We start from the raw sequence: 18,023 nt of genomic DNA on the forward strand, positions 1-18,023 counted from the left end.
CATTTGATAAGATCATGGCTGATCTGTGATCTAACTCCATATACCTGCCTTTGGCCCATATCCCTTAACACCTTTGGTTGCCAAAAAGCTATCTATCTCACATTTAAATTTAGCAATTGAGCTAGTATCAATTGCCGTTTGCGGAAGAGAGTTCCAAACTTCTACAAACCTTTGTGTGTAGAAATGTTTTCTAATCTCATTCCTGAAAGGTCTGGCTCTAATTTTTAGACTGTGCCCCCTACTCCTAAAATCCCCAACCAGCGGAAATAGTTTCTCTCTATCCACCCTATCTGTTCCCCTTAATATCTTATAAACTTCGATCAGATCACCCCTTAACCTTCTAAACTCTAGAGAATACAACCACAATTTGTGTAATCTCTCCTCGTAACTTAACCCTTGAAGTCCGGGTATCATTCTAGTAAACCTACGCTGCACTCCCTCCAAGGCCAATATGTCCTTCCGAAGGTGCGGTGCCCAGAACTGCTCACAGTACTCCAGGTGCGGTCTAACCAGGGTTTTGTATTGCTGCAGCATAACTTCTGCCCCCTTGTACTCTAATCCTCTAGATATAAAGGCCGACATTCCATTTGCCTTCTTGATTATTTTCTGAGCCCCATGGAAGAACCATAAAGATTGAAAGTAATGGGCAGGATTATTATCTGGACACTGTCTGATGAGGAATTTTAAGATTTTTAATTAATTTATGTGTGTCAGAAGCTGTGATTTGCAGGTTTGTGGCCTTTTCATTTATTTAAAGGTTCTGTGCCCTGTGAAGGAGTTTGCGCTGCTGTGGCATGGCTTGGATGGCAGAAATATCACAAGCAGCAGTCTGGAAACCCCTTAGAGGGAGCTGGTGCTGCTGTGCCAAACAGTAGTTTGAGGAACAGGGAAATCAAGTGTGGGTATGAATAATGATGTTGCAGGAAAAGGGGGAGGGTGCTGGATTGACTGTGATGCTTCTGTTTTTAATCCAGGTGGCATGGAGCAGTGGTAGTGTCGGGGGGGCGGTGCGCGGTGTTCCTATTCTGCATTTGGGAATTAGGCGTTTGTGGCTCAGGACATGGCCGGGCATAGGACTTCAGCAGTCGTCAAGAGCGGTAGTGGTTGTTTCTCCTTGTCTGCCTCCAAATAAGCCAGATCACAAAAGGACAAGTGGCACAGTACCTAACACTGTCTCCATCACCAAGTGTGACATGCTACCACTGTTTAGCAACAAATACAGAAACAGCAAAAACATTTTTTTTGTTCAAAAAGCCAATACCAGGTAATACCAGTCTGTCACTTAAAACAGTCAGTGCCAAAATGGCAGCTATGGATTGAGTAGCACCAGGTTTTTCTGGCAGCAGTTTACCCTAAGACCACTTTGGCCTGTGCCGTCAGAGAGAATTTGAGGGCAGACGTATCTGACACTTATTCGCATAAAATTTACATTCTTATTTACATCTTTAGGCAGAGTCAGGTGCAGGCACCAGAAAAGCCATTGAGGAAGTTGGTGCGCAGCTCTATTCAGGAGAAAAATGGGAGCAAAGGATTAGCAGCCATTCTTCCTATACATTGCACTCAATCTTTGGGTGATATGTGGGAGCAGGGCAGAGGAAAGTTGGCCTTACTGTGCAAAAACAAACCAATATGAGTCTGTATCCTTCCACTCCATTATACACAAACATGATGTGGCACTACAGGCTGCAGTGAATATTACATAAATAAATGGTTATATCATCTGGTGTACTGTTGGAATGTTAGCGCAAATAGTTTAGACTGTTGCCAGGGAAACATGTTTTCTCAGCAGATGAAATCAGGAGAGGAGCGATGTTTCATTGTCTTTGTACTAGTGTGCTTCAGCTATTGTAAGAACTGCCCTTATAGAATTCGGATTCAGTTTCATTATTGCAGTGTATAGAAATCTAGGCTTTAGCAAGTGTGAGTTTTTGACTTCACGGTACTGTACTTCAAGCAGTCAGTACCTTCATTATTGATGATTTGAGCTTCATAATGGAAAACTAAAATCTGACAAACCAGAGCTATAATTAACAAACTAACTCCTTTGAGTTTATGTGGTAATAATACTAAAACACTTAACTACATGGGAATGATTTCAACAGTGCTATTTACTGTCTAATTGTTCTTACACCCATCAGATAATCTTAGAATGAGGTAATGGGGAAAGGATTGCAATTTAATGCAAAGCCGTTTGGGTCATGTCATCTCTGTGTTATTATGCTGAGAGATTTTTGGCCTAAAACCCAAAAAGCCCTGAAAGCATAATGCTTTAAACAGGCTCTTTCCAGAGCAATCTAGACACCGATTACAAAACGTCTTCTATCATTATTTAAAGTTACACCAGATATAACAAACTGTTCCAATGTAAAAAAAGAGGAAAGGCGCCATACAATCTAAAATCTTCACCAAACTAAAAAAACTAAAACAAAGCATGACTTTCTTTTAGTTTCAGAAAATGAACATCCAATAGATTTGACTTCCTTATTGTCAATTGGGTTTCAAAAGTGTTTTTGTTGCACATTTGCCATTACAATGTAAAGTATCATAATTATGATTACAAAGGGAGATTAGCTGATACTTGTGTATAATTTTTGCCAAAATGATGTCCAGCACAATCAAAATAATGTTGTTTCTGTGACAGAATGACATATTTGGACCCAGGATGTGCCACTTTTTAATGCATTTGGCAAACAAAAAAATTACATGGTCAAATTCCATCAGCCATTCTGGCAGACTCCCACCATAACTCTGACAGAAAGGCTCAGAAATAGGCCGGGATGCAGATACGGCAGATCCCAATCTAATCTGGGATATTCCACTTGACCTTGTAAGGGGCTAGTGATGCAGGGTGGTAGGCGGGGGGGGTCTACCGGAGAGTTCCCACTTCCTTGACCAATATGGACCTGCCATATGTCTGTAGGCCAGTACGCCCAGTGAGGTGAGGTGTTCTAGCCTGCAGAGGGTTAAAGTGGGCCCCACCGGGGGAGGAGGGAGGACGACAGGAAGCATGACGCCCTCCACTCATAGTAGGGAGGCGCTGGAGTTGCTGGCAATTTGGGGCGTAAGGGTGCCTGAGATATGCTCATAATGGCCCAGGTGCCCACTAGCCCCATCTACGTCAGGTACCCTCCCACTGCTCTTTTATACTCTAGCACAGTCAGCACTAGAGGGCACCAGTACTGCCAGGATAGTGTCCTGTGTATTTTTGGGCCCCTCTTTCTCTGTAAAGACTCTGCTCCTTTAAAAGAAATTAAAGGAAGGCTTACATTTATTTTATGCCTTATCATGTCCTCAGAAATGTGTCAAAATGCTTTACATACAATGAATTACTTTGAAATACAGTGACTGTTATTACATAAGCAAAACTGGCAGTCACTTTGATGTGCTGCCAATGCCGCAAACAGCAAAAAGATAAATGGCCATTTCATTTTTTTTTCCCTCTGTGTTTTTAATTGAGAGAGTAATTTAGGCCAGGAGACCGAGAGAACTCCCTACTCTTCTTCAACTATTGCCATGGAATTTTTAATGTCCACCCAAAGCAGTTATTCAGGCAGACATGGCTTGAGTTTATGATTGCACAGCACTCTGGAATGTCAGACTAGATTATGTGCTCAAGTTTTGGTGTGAAGCTTGAGCTCACAATCTTCTGAGTCAGTAGCAAGAGGCCAAACTGACACTTTAATAATCACCTGGTCTACACAGTGGCTTACGATACAAATCAGTGTCACCTAGCAACATCATCTCTTCACATGATGAAAATACCAATTAAAACTGACAAGCTTACGTGAAGAAGTAGAAAGCTCACAACAAATGGCATACTCAAGGATAAGTTTATAGCCAGTAGAACTAATGCACAACACAAAGTGAAATATAGAAGAGCATTTTTAGCTACAGTTGGTGCTACTTCAAGTGATTGTGAAACATCTGCAAAAAGATATAAGACAGATAACAAGAAATAAAAATATAATGGTCCCAAAATTGCATGGAACCAGTTGCCTCAAAGAAAAGCTACTGACCCGATAATTGATTCTGCCAATCCAGCCCAGTACTGACCCCATCTTAGTTTGCAGTGTCAGTTTATTTGCATACTCACTAGTATTGTATAGCACAACCCCTATGTAAAACAGAGGAGTGTGGTGAGGCAAGGGAGGAAACTTCAGGTGCAGCCTTTAAAAATCCACACTCACTTTAAACTGTCAGCAGCAGGCTGGGAGAGCAGAAGGTGAACTTCTGCAGGACTAAACGTAATGCCAATTATTGGCTTCAAAGGCCTCATCGGAGATTTCATAATGTTTTAAAGAACGTCTTCAACTGAAGGAGCAAGCAGAGGGATCCAAAGAAGGGAGCAGGCAATTCAAAGGGAGAGTGAAAAGAACAGTTCAAAACTTCAATGAGTCCAACCTTCAGACACTCCTGGATGAAATGAAGCAGAGGAGAGAAAGACCTCTGCCTCATGTGTTTCCATGGGAGAAAACCTCAGAAAACTTTGTTGATGGCAGTGGCACCGAGTGCTGCCAGAAAAACCTTAATGACCTGATGAGGGCAGGCAAGGTAACACATTGGCCACTACCCACTACTTTAGTCACCTCTTCAAAAAATTCAATCAGGTTTGTCAGGCACGACCTACCTTTCACAAATCCATGCTGGCTCTCTCTGATTAACTGAAAATTCTCGAGGTGTTCAGTCACCCTATCCTTAATTATAAACTCCAGCAATTTTCCCACAACAGATGTTAGGCTAACTGGTACATAATTCCCCGGTTTCCCTCTCTCTCCTTTCTTAAAAAGCGGAGTGACATGTGCAATTTTCCAATCTAGAGGGACAGTTCTTGAATCTAGAGAACTTTGAAAGTTTATAGTTAGGGCATCTGCAATGTGCTCACCTACTTCCTTTAAAACCCTGGGATGGAAACCATCTGGTCCTGGGGATTTGTCACTCTTTCGTGCTATTATTTTCTTCATTACTGTTGCTTTACTTATGTTAATTTTATCGAGTCCCTGTCCCCAATTCAATATTAGTTTCCTTGGGATTTCCGGCATGCTATCCGATTTTTCTACTGTAAATACTGACGCAAATTAATTGTTCAACATGTCCGCCATTTCCCCATTGTCAATGACAATATCCCCACTTTCAATTTTTAAGGGGCCAACATTGCTCCTGACCACCCTCTTTTTCCTAATATAATTATAAAAGTTCTTCGTATTGGTTTTGATATCCCTTGCAAGTTTCTTTTCATACTCTCTTTTTGTAGCTCTTACTATCTGTTTTGTGACCCTTTGTTGATCTTTGTATCTTTCCCATTCGCCAGGATCTGTGCCGTTTTTTGCCTTTTTTTATGCCCTTTCCTTATGTCTTATACCGTCCCTTACCTTTTTAGTTGTCCGTGGCTGTTTTTTTTGGGAAGTAGAGTTCTTGCCCCTCAGGGGTATAAACCGATTCTGTATCTCGTTAAATGTTTCTTTAAACATTTCCCACTGATCATCAGTCGTTTTACCCATTAACAGATTTGCCCAGTTTACTGTGGACAGTCTCTGTCTCATCCCATTGAAGTCGACCTTACCCAAGTCTAGAATCTTAGCAGCTGATTCACTTTTCTCCCTTTCAAACATTACACTGAACTCGATCATGTTATGATCGCTATTGGATAGATGTTCACGCACAGTTAGGCTGTTAACTAAACCTGGTTCATTACTCATTACTAAATCTAGTATGGCTTGCCCCCTTGTTGCCTCTAGGACATACTGCTGTAGAAAACAGGGGAATGTCAATGGATGTTATTTATATGGACTTCCAGAAGGCATTTGATAAGGTCCCATATAAGAGACTGTTAGCTAAGTTAGAAGCCCATGGAATCGAGGGAAAAGTACGGACTTGGTTAGGAAATTGGCTGAGCGAAAGGCGACAGAGAGTAGGGATAATGGGTAAGAATTCACATTGGCAGGATGTGACTAGTGGAGTCCCTCGCAGGGATCTGTCTTGGGGCCTCAATTATTCACAATATTTATTAACGACTTAGATGAAGGCATAGAAAGTCTCATATCTAAGTTTGCCGATGACACAAAGATTGGTGGCATTGTAAGCAGTGTAGATGAAAACATAAAATTACAAAGCGATATTGATAGATTAGGTGAATGGGCAAAACTGTGGCAAATGGAATTCAATGTAGACAAATGTGAGGTCACCCACTTTGGATCAAGAAAGGATAGAACAGGGTACTTTCTAAATGGTAAAAAGTTAAAAACAGTGGATGTCCAAAGGGACTTCGGGGTTCAGGTACATAGATCATTGAAGTGTCATGAAAAAGTGCAGAAAATAATCAATAAGGCTAATGGAATGCTGGCCTTCATATCTTGAGGACTAGAGTACAAGGGGGCAGAAGTTATGCTGCAGCTATACAAAACCCTGGTTGGACCGCACCTGGAGTACTGTGAGCAGTTCTGGGCACCGCACCTTCGGAAGGACATATTGGCCTTGGAGAGAGTGCAGCGTAGGTTTACTAGAATGATACCCAGACTTCAAGGGTTAAGTTACGAGGAGAGATTACACAAATTGTGGTTGTATTCTCTAGAGATTAGAAGGTTAAGGGGTGATCTGATTGAAGTTTATAAGATATTAAGGGGAACGGATAGGGTGGATAGAGAGAAACTATTTCCGCTGGTTGGGGATTCTAGGAGTAGGGGGCACAGTCTAAAAATTAGAGCCAGACCTTTCAGGAGTGAGATTAGAAAACATTTCTACCCACAAAGGGTGGTAGAAGTTTGGAACTCTCTTCCGCAAACGGCAATTGATACTAGCTCAATTGCTAAATTTAAATGTGAGATAGATAGCTTTTTGGCAACCTAAGGTATTAAGGGATATGGGCCAAAGGCAGGTATATGGAGCTAGATCACAGATCAGCCATGATCTTATCAAATGGTGGAGCAGGCACGAGGGGCTGAATGGCCTACTCCTGTTCCTCTGTTCCTATCCCTTCGCTTTCTTGAACACCATGAGCATCAGCACATTTCAACTTTCTAATACAGCTTCCTGCATACGCCTTCCTTCTCCCTGCACTGCGCGTTCAGGGCTTCACTACCTCTGTGTCTTACATTATATGTTGGCACTTACCTTTACAAGAATGACTTGCATACAGAACCTTACCACCGGATGTGTTACATTAGTTGTCTCATGCATCCTGGCAGACATCCTCACAGGCTAGCCTTCACCTAATGCATTCAGTCATGTTCACTCAGAAACCTGCTCACAATGCCCATGAAAGACAGGTAACTGGAGGGGACACACCTGGCATTAGAGAGCTGACCCCTTATGAGAATCATGCCATGGAGCTGCTGGGGATATCCCTTTATCCATGGAAGATGGCGAGACCGGTGGGACAGTGCAAGTTACAAGTTAATGGATGCAGACCTACACAATCACGGCATCACTGTAAAGCAGCAGAAATCCCTCACGCTCAACTGCCTATTTAATGTGTATGGGTCATGATCATCCATTCATATGTTAAACCCTCTTTCCTGCAGAACCATCACAGCAACTGGTAGGGGGAATTAGATAAAGGTGAAGAGGCGGGATTGATGATGAGCCAGAGACAGGAAGAAATTTCTCTCTTGTAGACTGCAATGATGATGTTGACAATGAGAATTCTGATAAAGATCGTGGTAATTATAACAGCAGGTCACAAAAGTATCCCTGGGACAAGATCTTGCCTCACATTCCTCTGCCTCAACACCCACTATGTAACCCTTTGTGTCATTTGCTTCCTCACTTCCATGCGCCAAGCAAAGATACTTTTACAAGGAGAGGAGGGAGCTGGCAGAGTGGAGAATGGTTACAATGTGTCAGTTTCCCAGCGGAGGCTGTGAATAAAGCTGCCCTTGTCTCAGGAGTCATGGATTCAGATTTCAAGGGTACTTGTCTGAAAAGAAGGATGTTTAGGCACTATCATACCTACTTGCAGGCATTGTGTTCAGTGTCTGAGGACGTGCGACAACCGACAGGAGTGACACAAGACTGTGCATCCCCCACTTGTGGCAACATCATGGAAGGTCTTATCTCCTTACAGGCATCAATGGAGCATGTGATGGCTTCAATGGAGTCTGCGGAAGAGCCCCACCTCACAAGTGGCCCAGAACCAATAGGTGCCTCCTCCTCCTTGGAAACACATTCTGCAAACCATGAGGTAGTATGGGATAGAACAGATAGAACCCTGCATTCCAACTTCCAGACACTTGGGGTGGGATACAGGCAGATGTCTTTCAGGATCTAATAGTAGCCATTTTATAATGAGCTCCCAGACCTGACCAGAAATGGCAACACTGATGGAAACCTGGCATAAATGAGATCCCAATTTTCAGGCCTCAGTAAGTACAATGCCATCCTAGCCCCTAAATCGAGATATGGAACAGGATGGATGGTTTAATATCTTTCGTAAGAGATGTTAAACCGAGGCTCCGCCTGTCCTCTCAGGTGGACGTAAAAGATCCCATGGCATTATTCAAAGAAGAGCAGGGGTGTTCTCCAGGTGGTCTGGCCAACATTTATCCCTCAACCATCACCACCACATTATCTGGTTATTTATCTCATTGCTGTTTGCGTGACCTTGCTGTGCGCAAATTGGCTGCCGCATTTCCCTACATTACAACAGTGACTACACTTCAAAAGTACCTCATTGGCAGTAAAGCACTTTGGGACATCCTGAGGATATGAAAAACACCACATAAATGCAAGTTCATTATTTCTTTTCTTTATGGTTGGTTTCAGGTCAGGTAACCGGACACCTGCCAAAATATGGTACGCATTCTGTGGAGGGAGATGGCTGTGGCAGCCAGTGCCAATTCCACAACTCCCAGGGCTCTTTTCCAGTATAGAAGGAAGCTTAACAACCTCACCAGAGAGGTCACAATAAGCTACCTGCTCCCCGACCTGCTTCTTTGTAGTCTCTTTATATATGTGGCTCTCCTTCATTCATTCCCCTCAACGTACCAGTGGGGTCAGAGATGAAATAATCTGACAGTGGGGAACAGAGGCTTTGCAGAAATCAGCCCCTGCCTCCTGAGTTTGCAGACTCAGATCTCCCGGATCCTGTTCTAAAATGAAGAATGCTGGGTGACCATCAAACTCACACAGGGGCACTGAGGATCATCTTGGAGCACTTGATTCACATCACTAGGGTCATAGCAAAGTCCAATGCCATCCTGAGTTTCAATTTTCAAGAAGGATTCAACACAATGCAGTGTTATCTGGAGTGAATGGTGGCACCACAAACATCTGCAGCCATTCTCCCCTGACAGAGAGATCTCCTGACCAGTCAGTGCATCCAAAGTGGATCCTTTGACCATTGGCCTGATAATGATAGAAAGTTAACTGAACGAAAGAGGATCAGCTTAATATTCAAACTATTATTTGTAACAAGTGCAATTTATCTAATTATTTAAGAAGAATATATGATAAAATGTGGAAAACAGTTCAACCATAAGAGTACGTGAAATCAATTTATGCCGACCAAACATTTTAATTTTACTATAAATCCAAATATAGAATATTAATTATAGCCCAAAGAAAACTAAAATATGAGTTTTCTCCTCAAACATATAGGATGATATTTGCATGAGTGTATAGTACCCCATCAGCATGAATATTTAGGCCTCAAGAATCTGGAATGGGGTGCATATTTGTCTGATTGCCAAGATGCACCCACCAGGAACCTTTGTATTCGATCCCAATGGATTTTCTGGGGTCTGGGGACATTCCTTAATTAGGCTGCCAATGGTGGGCACATCTAGAGTTCTCACCCGTTGAAGAGGCCAGCAAGTCCAGCCAAAGTGTCATTGTGGCCGGATCCTCCCACCCCTCGTCCCCCGTCCCCCACCCCAACCCACCCTCCCATTAACAACGTAGAAGTGACCCCTGCGGCCTCTTAAGTATTATTTTTTTTAGATGCACTCCTCTCCTCCGGTTCCAGACCACAATCCCGACCCCCAGGGGATGCCCAACCTCAGCAATGTATGCCAGGTCTGACCACGTTTACCTCCAGTGTCACTACATTCAGTCCCGCTGAACGCTGGGAAAGTGTAACTCCCAACATAGGGAATACCCACCCCTGACTCCCCCTCCCACCTCCACCGATGCCCATGTTTGAGGTGGACAGAGGCTCTATCCCCAACAAGCTGGAATTCCCAACATAAGACCAGGACTAGGCTGAGTTTCTGGCCCTTCTGTTGGAATGCTAAAGAAGTTATGGCAGCAGTACATTGGAAGGCCCATGGATTTTTAGCCCCACAATATCCTAGTATCATTGTAAATATTAGTAACCAGAAATCAGAGGGCCACTTGCAATATTCTTTTTCAAATTCCATTTCCTCATCTTCGGAGTCTAGGCCCCAATCCTAGCCCAGACCTACAGGTGAGCTGACATCTGCTCTTATTGGTGAGGTACACCTGGTGAGACTCTACATCATCTCTGCCCCAACAAGGCCATACAGCCATACTTTGCCCTGAAGCCATGACTTGGTGTATTTGGGTCCCGGCAGAGTTCCTAGTCATTCTGATAAACTAAAATGGATCAACATCATCACTGAAATAATGGCCAGATGAATGTCATACAATGTGTTAAATATCCATCCAATGTGTTAAACATTCACCTCACCAGCAGTAATCCAGGCTAATGGGTACACAACTTAACTGTTTGAGTATCTGAGAACAATCAATCAATTTATGAAGCACAAAAGCTCTAAATCTGTGCACAAATGTCACAGTTTGAGTGAGGAGTGAGTCAGCTATAAACTAAACACCACAGCAACAGCTCTTCAAATAAGTGGCTATGGGAATATTCATTCATTAATAGGCCAGAGGTGCAGAATGGATGAAGCAGCTGGTTGAAAATACAAGTGTCACATATAACATCCACACACTTAACTGAAGTACACCATAATGAAAATGAAAAATTAATAAATGTTAAAAAGTCAGGAATTGTCAAGCAGCGTAAAATAACAAACATTTCTTTTTATTCGTTCATGGGATGTGGGAGTTGCTGGTGAGGCCAGCATTTATTGCCCATCCCTAATTGCCCTCGAGAAGGTGGTGGTGAGCCACCTTCTTGAACCGCTGCAGTCCGTGTGGTGAAGGTTCTCCCACAATGCTGTTAGGTAGAGAGTTCCAGGATTTGACCCAGCGATGAAGAAGAAACGGCGATATATTTCCAAGTCGGGATGGTTTGTGACTTGGAGGGGAACGTGCAGGTGGTGTTGTTCCCATGTGCCTACTGCCCTTGTCCTTCTAGGTGGTAGAGGTCAGGGGTTAGGGAGGTGCTGTTGAAGAAGCCTTGGCGAGTTGCTGCAGTGCATCCTGTGGATGGTACACACTGCAGCCACGGAGCGCCGGTGGTGAAGGGAGTGAATGTTTAGGGTGGTGGATGGGGTGCCAATCAAGCAGGCTGCTTTGTCCTGGATGGTGTCAAGCTTCTTGAGTGTTGTTGGAGCTGCACTCATCCAGGCAAGTGGAGAGTATTCCATCACACTCCTGACTTGTGCCTTGTAGATGGTGGAAAGGCTTTGGGGAGTCAGGAGGTGAGTCACTTGCCGCAGAATACCCAGCCTCTGACCTGCTCTTGTAGCCACAGTATTTATGTGGCTGGTCCAGTTAAGCTTCTGGTCAATGGTGACCCCCAGGATGTTGATTGTGGGGTTTCGGCGATGGTAATGCTGTTGAATGTCAAGGGGAGGTGGTTAGACTCTCTCTTGTTGGAGATGGTCATTGCCTGGCACTTGTCTGGCGCGAATGTTACTTAAAAGGTATGAATCAAATTAGGTTAAGAAACTCAATCAAAATCACACAATAGGAATAGAGAAAGAAGCCTTTCACCTCATTTGATCTTGTCCATCCAGAATATCTCCCCATTACCAGCATCAACCTTTCTTTTTTCAAAAAAAAATTAGGCTGTAATCACATCGCTGGCATTGGCCACTGCATTTGCTGGAAATATCTCAATCTGGAAGATGAGTCGGAAGCAAGCCCCAGGTTTTCTGATACAGCCGTGGAGATTCTAGTTGAAGAGGCGAGGGCACAGAGGAACATCCTCTTTCCTTCAGATGGGGAAAAGATGAAAAGCAGAACATTCAATAGACCTGGAGAGAGGTGGCAGAGGTACTGAAAGCTAAGAGCATCAACCCAGGACCTGGATTCAATGCAGGAAAAGTTTCAATGACGTAGCCAGAGCAGCAAGGTGAGCACAGGTCTTCATATTTTCATTTCTCTGCATTACACCTGACAACATTTTTCCACCCCCCTTTCCCAGCATTCTGAACACTTCCGTCCCCTGCAACACATCCTTCTCTTACAATCACAAGAGGACATTTTACCACCTCTCCTCATTCCAATTACACACTCATCTGTTGCTTGCTGCCTTCATAGCAGGCACTACCAGCATTCTATTCTCACCTGGTAGCAATCGCAAAACAATGAACTCCTCTGATGACACCTTTCTAACTCCACAGTACAGCCACTTTCTTTCTATTGAACATCTCTCCATCCTGCTCGCATCTTGCTTCTTCTCCCTCTCAGCATACGTACGATATTAAGAAGCCCCACACATATGTACATCCCTTTGCAATAGTCACCCTCTAAATCTCTCCCTCTCTTTCTGTAGGAAAAAATGGTTCACAATACAAGGAAGAGGAGCAAGACCGGTGGAGGACCAGCTAACATCAAGATGCTTAATGAGATGAAGCAGGCAGCGTTGGAGATCATAGGCCCATCAAGAGCAAAACGTACCAAAGATGGCGAGGCTTGGGTAAAACACTGAGCACGGAGGCTGCCTATTATTTATACCTTTCCATTAATCTTAAGTAATTGTACGACAAGCTTGACAATTTCATGCTGCATTGTGAATCCTGTCATTTTCTGTTTATAGCCTGCCAATGCTGTGCTAACTCTTCTCACTTTCTTCTTTCTCTAGGTCCTTCTCAGCACATGGACTCTCTAGAAGAGGATTCAGAGGAGGACAATCCTCCACAAGGAACACCATCACATGGTCCATCACTTCCAAGCACCAGCACAGACACCCCAGGTGGATTAAAGAGTGAGCTAGAAAGGTCTGCACTTGGTGAAGCACTCAGCAGGAGTGAGCAGGAGAAGGGGCTAATGGAAAGGACAGCTCACCAGAGGACAAGTTCAGCTCATTCCTCACACATGCAATTGTACAATATATTGGAAAGACTCTATAACTGAAGCATAACTTCCTCCCCTTTGTATTCCAGCACCCTTGAGATAAAGGCCAACATTCTTTTAGCATTTTTGATTGCTTTTTATACCTGTCCACTAGCTTTAAATGATTTGCATACATAGGAAGGAAATAAATGTATTCCATGAATGTTGTTGAAATGGTGGATTTGAAAGAGATCCAAAAGCTAGTAGACTTCATGGCCTGGAAAATCCACAGGGGTAGAATTATGGCAGTTATGCAGAGATCATGCCCACTGCTGAATTGACCCTGCCATGGTTCATGGGGTCAGAGGGTGGGGCCTTCAGTGGTGCGGGGGCACATCTGTCACTTCCCTGATACATATGTGCACTGCAGAATGTCTGATGTTGCAGATGTCTCCTAGCATGGCTTGGAAGGGCACTGTTGCATGAAAGCTTCATGCCATGGCAACCTTCCCTTCTGAGGGAAGATCATCTGTGAAGATCGTTAGGAGATGGCACAACTCAGTAGCAGCCTGTCTTGTGAAGCAGAAAAGGTGACAATGCATCTCCTCTGACATGTCCAGGTACAGGTCCCAGGGTAGTGACTCAAGGGTCATTGTATCTGCAATTACTGATCCCTCTTGAATTCCTCTTGTTTGTTTCAATAGTACAGCATATTCAGAACCCCCAAAGGAATACCCATCCTCACCTCTTTGTAAGAAGTCAAGTGAAAGCCAAGGAAAAACAAACAAATAAACAAAAAAATTACCTTCCCCCTTTAAGATGGCAAGATCAGAAATATTCCCTTGCACACTGTTTTTTGTAGGGTAGTCTCATGCTGTGGGTTGAGCCTCAAACAGACTCAAAATTGGTTTGGCCACAAAAAAAAAACCAAAATTGCCCTTTCAAAATCAGGTACAGAGTGTATCAGGCATGCAAGTCCTGCACCCAAGCTTGCGGAGCCTTGAAAAATTGGGGCGAGTGTGTATAGATAAAAGGAATGTGATGGGTTGTATATATAGATTTTCAGAAGGTATTTGATAAGATGCTACACAAGAGACTTGCTATGTGAATTGAGACACATGGTATTACAGGAAATTTAGCAACATAGTTAAGGGATGGCAAGAGTACAGAAAACAAAAAATGGAGTAAATGGAAGTTTTTCAGATTGGTAGGATGTAGCTAATGGTGTTCTCTAGGGAAATCATCTTGGAATTCTTTTGTGTTTCATTTATATAAGTGATTAAAACAAAGCAAACTTTGATATCATTCCTCTTGTGCCTGATAATACTAAATTAATGAGCATGGCAAATTATGAGTAAGAATTCATGAGATTATAGGAGGGCATAATCAAGTTAGCAGACTGCGTAAGTAGCAGATGCAGTTTGATGCAGAAAATAGCACATTTTGGGAAAAAGATGCATACCTTAAATCAAGGGTGTCTGAGCTATTTGTTTTTATGGGCCACTTAGATGCATGTCATGGAGCACTGGGACACATATAAAGTTAAAATCCATGTTTCCATTAATTTTCATACATCTTAAATCAAGAACTCGTTACTATCTGCAACTTATCAACCATAAAGGGAACAGCACTAATAACATTCTATTCCAAATCCTAAGGTCCACAAAATTCAAAAAAGGACAAATAAGAAATAGAAGTTAAAATATGCCTGGGCTTCAAGGGTCAAATTGCCCGATGTCAGGGGCTACATTTGAGCCACAGGGAAGTTTAGATACTCCTGCCCTAAGCATTAAACGAGTATTGTAAGCAGTTCTGGGCATCCTGTCATCAGAAGGACATTAGAGCCTCGGAAAAGGTGCAGTGAAGTTCCACTGGAATGGTATTAAGAAGGAGGCTATAGCTCAGAAGAAAAGCTGGAAATATCAGGGTTCTTTACTGAAAGCAAAAGTTAAGAGGAGATCTAATAGAGATTTCAAGATTATGGAAGGTTTTGAAAGCATAAAAAGTGCAAGATTATTTCCATTGGTTGGTGAAATGGTAACAAGAAGGCACAGGCTGAAAAATATCATTTAAAGAATGAAGGGGAAGATAAAAGAGATTTTTTTTTCCAGAGGGTCATTAGGACACGGAATGCTTTATGACAAGTGACTATTAAGGCAGAGGGTATAACATAATTTAAAAGGGGATTGGATAAGAATATAAAAAGATCAAGAGAAATGGGAAGAGAGGAGATAGTTACAGTTAAAGAGCACCAGCAGAGATATGTGCTGTTGGTTCAATGATTACATAAGAATATAAGAAATAGGAGCAGGAGTAGGGCCACATGGCCCCTCGAGACTACTCCGCCATTCAATCAGATCATGGCTGATCTTTGACCTCAATTCCGCTTTCCTGCCTGATCCCCATATCCCTCGATTCCCCTAGAGTCCAGAAATCTGTCCATCCCAGCCTTGAGTATATTCAACGACTCAGCATCCACAGCCCTCTGGGGTAGGGAATTCCAAAGATTCAGAACCCTCTGAGTGAAGAGGTTCCTCCTCATCTCAGTCTTAAATGGCCAGCCCCTTATCCTGAGACTATGCCCCCTAGTTCTAGACTCTCCAGCCAGGGGAAACAACCACTCAGCATCTACCTTGTCAAGCCCCCTCAGAATCTTATATTTCAATGAGATCACCTGTCATTCTCCTAAACTCCAGACAGTATAGGCCCATTCTACTCAACCTCACCTCATAGGACAACCCTCTCATCCCAGGAATTAATCTAGTGAACCTTCGCTGCACCGTCTCTAAGGCAAGTATATCCTTCCTTAGATAAGGAGACCAAAACTGTACACAGTACTCCAGATGTGGTCTCAACAAAGTCCTGTACAATTGTAGTAAGACTTCCTTACTCTTGTGCTCCAACCCGCTTGCAATAAAGGCCAACATTCCATTTGCCTTCCTAATTGCTTGCTGTACCTGCATGCTAACATTTTGTGTTTCTTGTACGAGGACACCCAAGTCTCTCTGAACACTAACATTCAATAGTTTCTCACCATTTAAAAAATATTCTGTTTTTCTATTCTTCCTACCAAAGTGAATAACCTCACATTTCCCAACAATATACTCCATCTGCCACCTTCTTGCCCACTTAAACTGTCTATATCCCTTTGCAGACTCTTTGTGTCCTCCTCACAGCTTACTTTCCCACCTAGCTTTGTATCATCAGCAAACTTGGATACATTACACTCGGTCCCTTCATCTAAGTCATTAATATAGATTGTAAATAGCTGAGGTCCAAGCACCGATCCTTGCGGGCCCCCACTAGTTACAGTCTGCCAACCAGAAAATGACCCGTTTATTCCTACTCTCTGTTTTCTGTCTGTTAACCAATCCTCTATCCATGCTAATGTGTTACCCCCAATTCCATGAGCCCTTATCTTCTGTAACCTTTTATGTGGCATCTTATCGAATGCCTTTTGAAATTCCAAATATACTACATCCACTCCCAATTCCAAATGTACACAGTGCACATTTTAAAAAGTATTTAAGATGGTTCAGTAGCAATTTACAGATGATTAAACATTTTAAGTACATGCAACAAATGACATTTTTAAGTTATATTTGACAACGTATTAATTGTTCTGCAAAGTGCATAGTCTGAGTCATTATCAAATCACAATCATTTCAAAAGACATTGATATTTAATATTAAAAATCAAACAATACATTTGATTGAGTTTTTCAGAACTTATTGCTCAGGGAGGAACAGTTAAATTTTATCTAGCATTCATCTCTGACATGACAGATTTTTCACACGGTCAGAATAACAGAAGAACATTTTATTTGTATTGGGCTCCTCTTTATCTACCCTGCTAGTTACATCCTCAAAAAACTCTAGTATATGTGTTAAACACGATTTCCCTTTCATAAAACCATGTTGACTCTGCCTAATCATATTATGATTTTCTGAGTGCCCTGTTACACTTCCTTAATAATGGATTCCAGCATTTTCCCAATGACTGATGTCAGGCTAACTGGCCTGTAGTTCCCTATTTTCTCTCTCTCTCCTTTCTTGAATAGCGGGATCACATTTGCTACCTTCCAATCCGCTGGGACCGTTCTAGAATCTACGGAATTTTGGAAGATCATAACCAATGCATCCACGATCTCTGCAGCCACCTCGGATGTAGGCCATCAGGTCCAGGGGATTTATCAGCATTTAGTCCCATTAGTTTCTCAGGTACTTTTTCTCTACTGATATTAATTACTTTAAACTCCTCACTCTCATTAGATCCTTGGTTCCTTACCATTTCTGGTATGTTTTTTGTGTCTTCTATTGTGAAGACAGATACAGAAGACAGATTCAAGCCTTAGAGGCTACAAGATTGATCCCCATTGTCAGAGGACTACATTATGAGGAAAGAGTGGAAATATTTGAGCTGTTCAACCTTAAAAGGAGGCGACAATATAGATTGATCATGTTCTCATATTTGAATAATTTGTTACCCTTGCAACAATAATTTATCCAGCTGCTTTGCTGTTCAGTACATTGATCAGACCATCTGTGGCACTATATTATGATTGTAAACAATTTTACAACACCAAGTTATAGTCCAGCAATTTTATTTTAAATTCACAAGCTTTCGGAGGCTTCCTCCTTCGTCAGGTAAATGTTCAGGAGCTCCTTGAAGCCTACGCATTTATACATATAGAACAATACATGGTGTTGTTCTATATGTATAAATCGCCTTTAAACAGCCACCCAACCTCAAACAGACCATCGTTCGCAGCAAATTACCTAGCTTTCAAGAGAACAGCATCCACGACACCACACAACCCTGCCACGGTAACCTCTGCAAGACATGCCAGATCATCGACACAGATACCACCATCACACGAGAGG

The sequence above is a fragment of the Heptranchias perlo genome, chromosome 7 (assembly GCF_035084215.1).
Source record: "Heptranchias perlo isolate sHepPer1 chromosome 7, sHepPer1.hap1, whole genome shotgun sequence".
Taxonomy (NCBI): Eukaryota; Metazoa; Chordata; class Chondrichthyes; order Hexanchiformes; family Hexanchidae; genus Heptranchias; species Heptranchias perlo.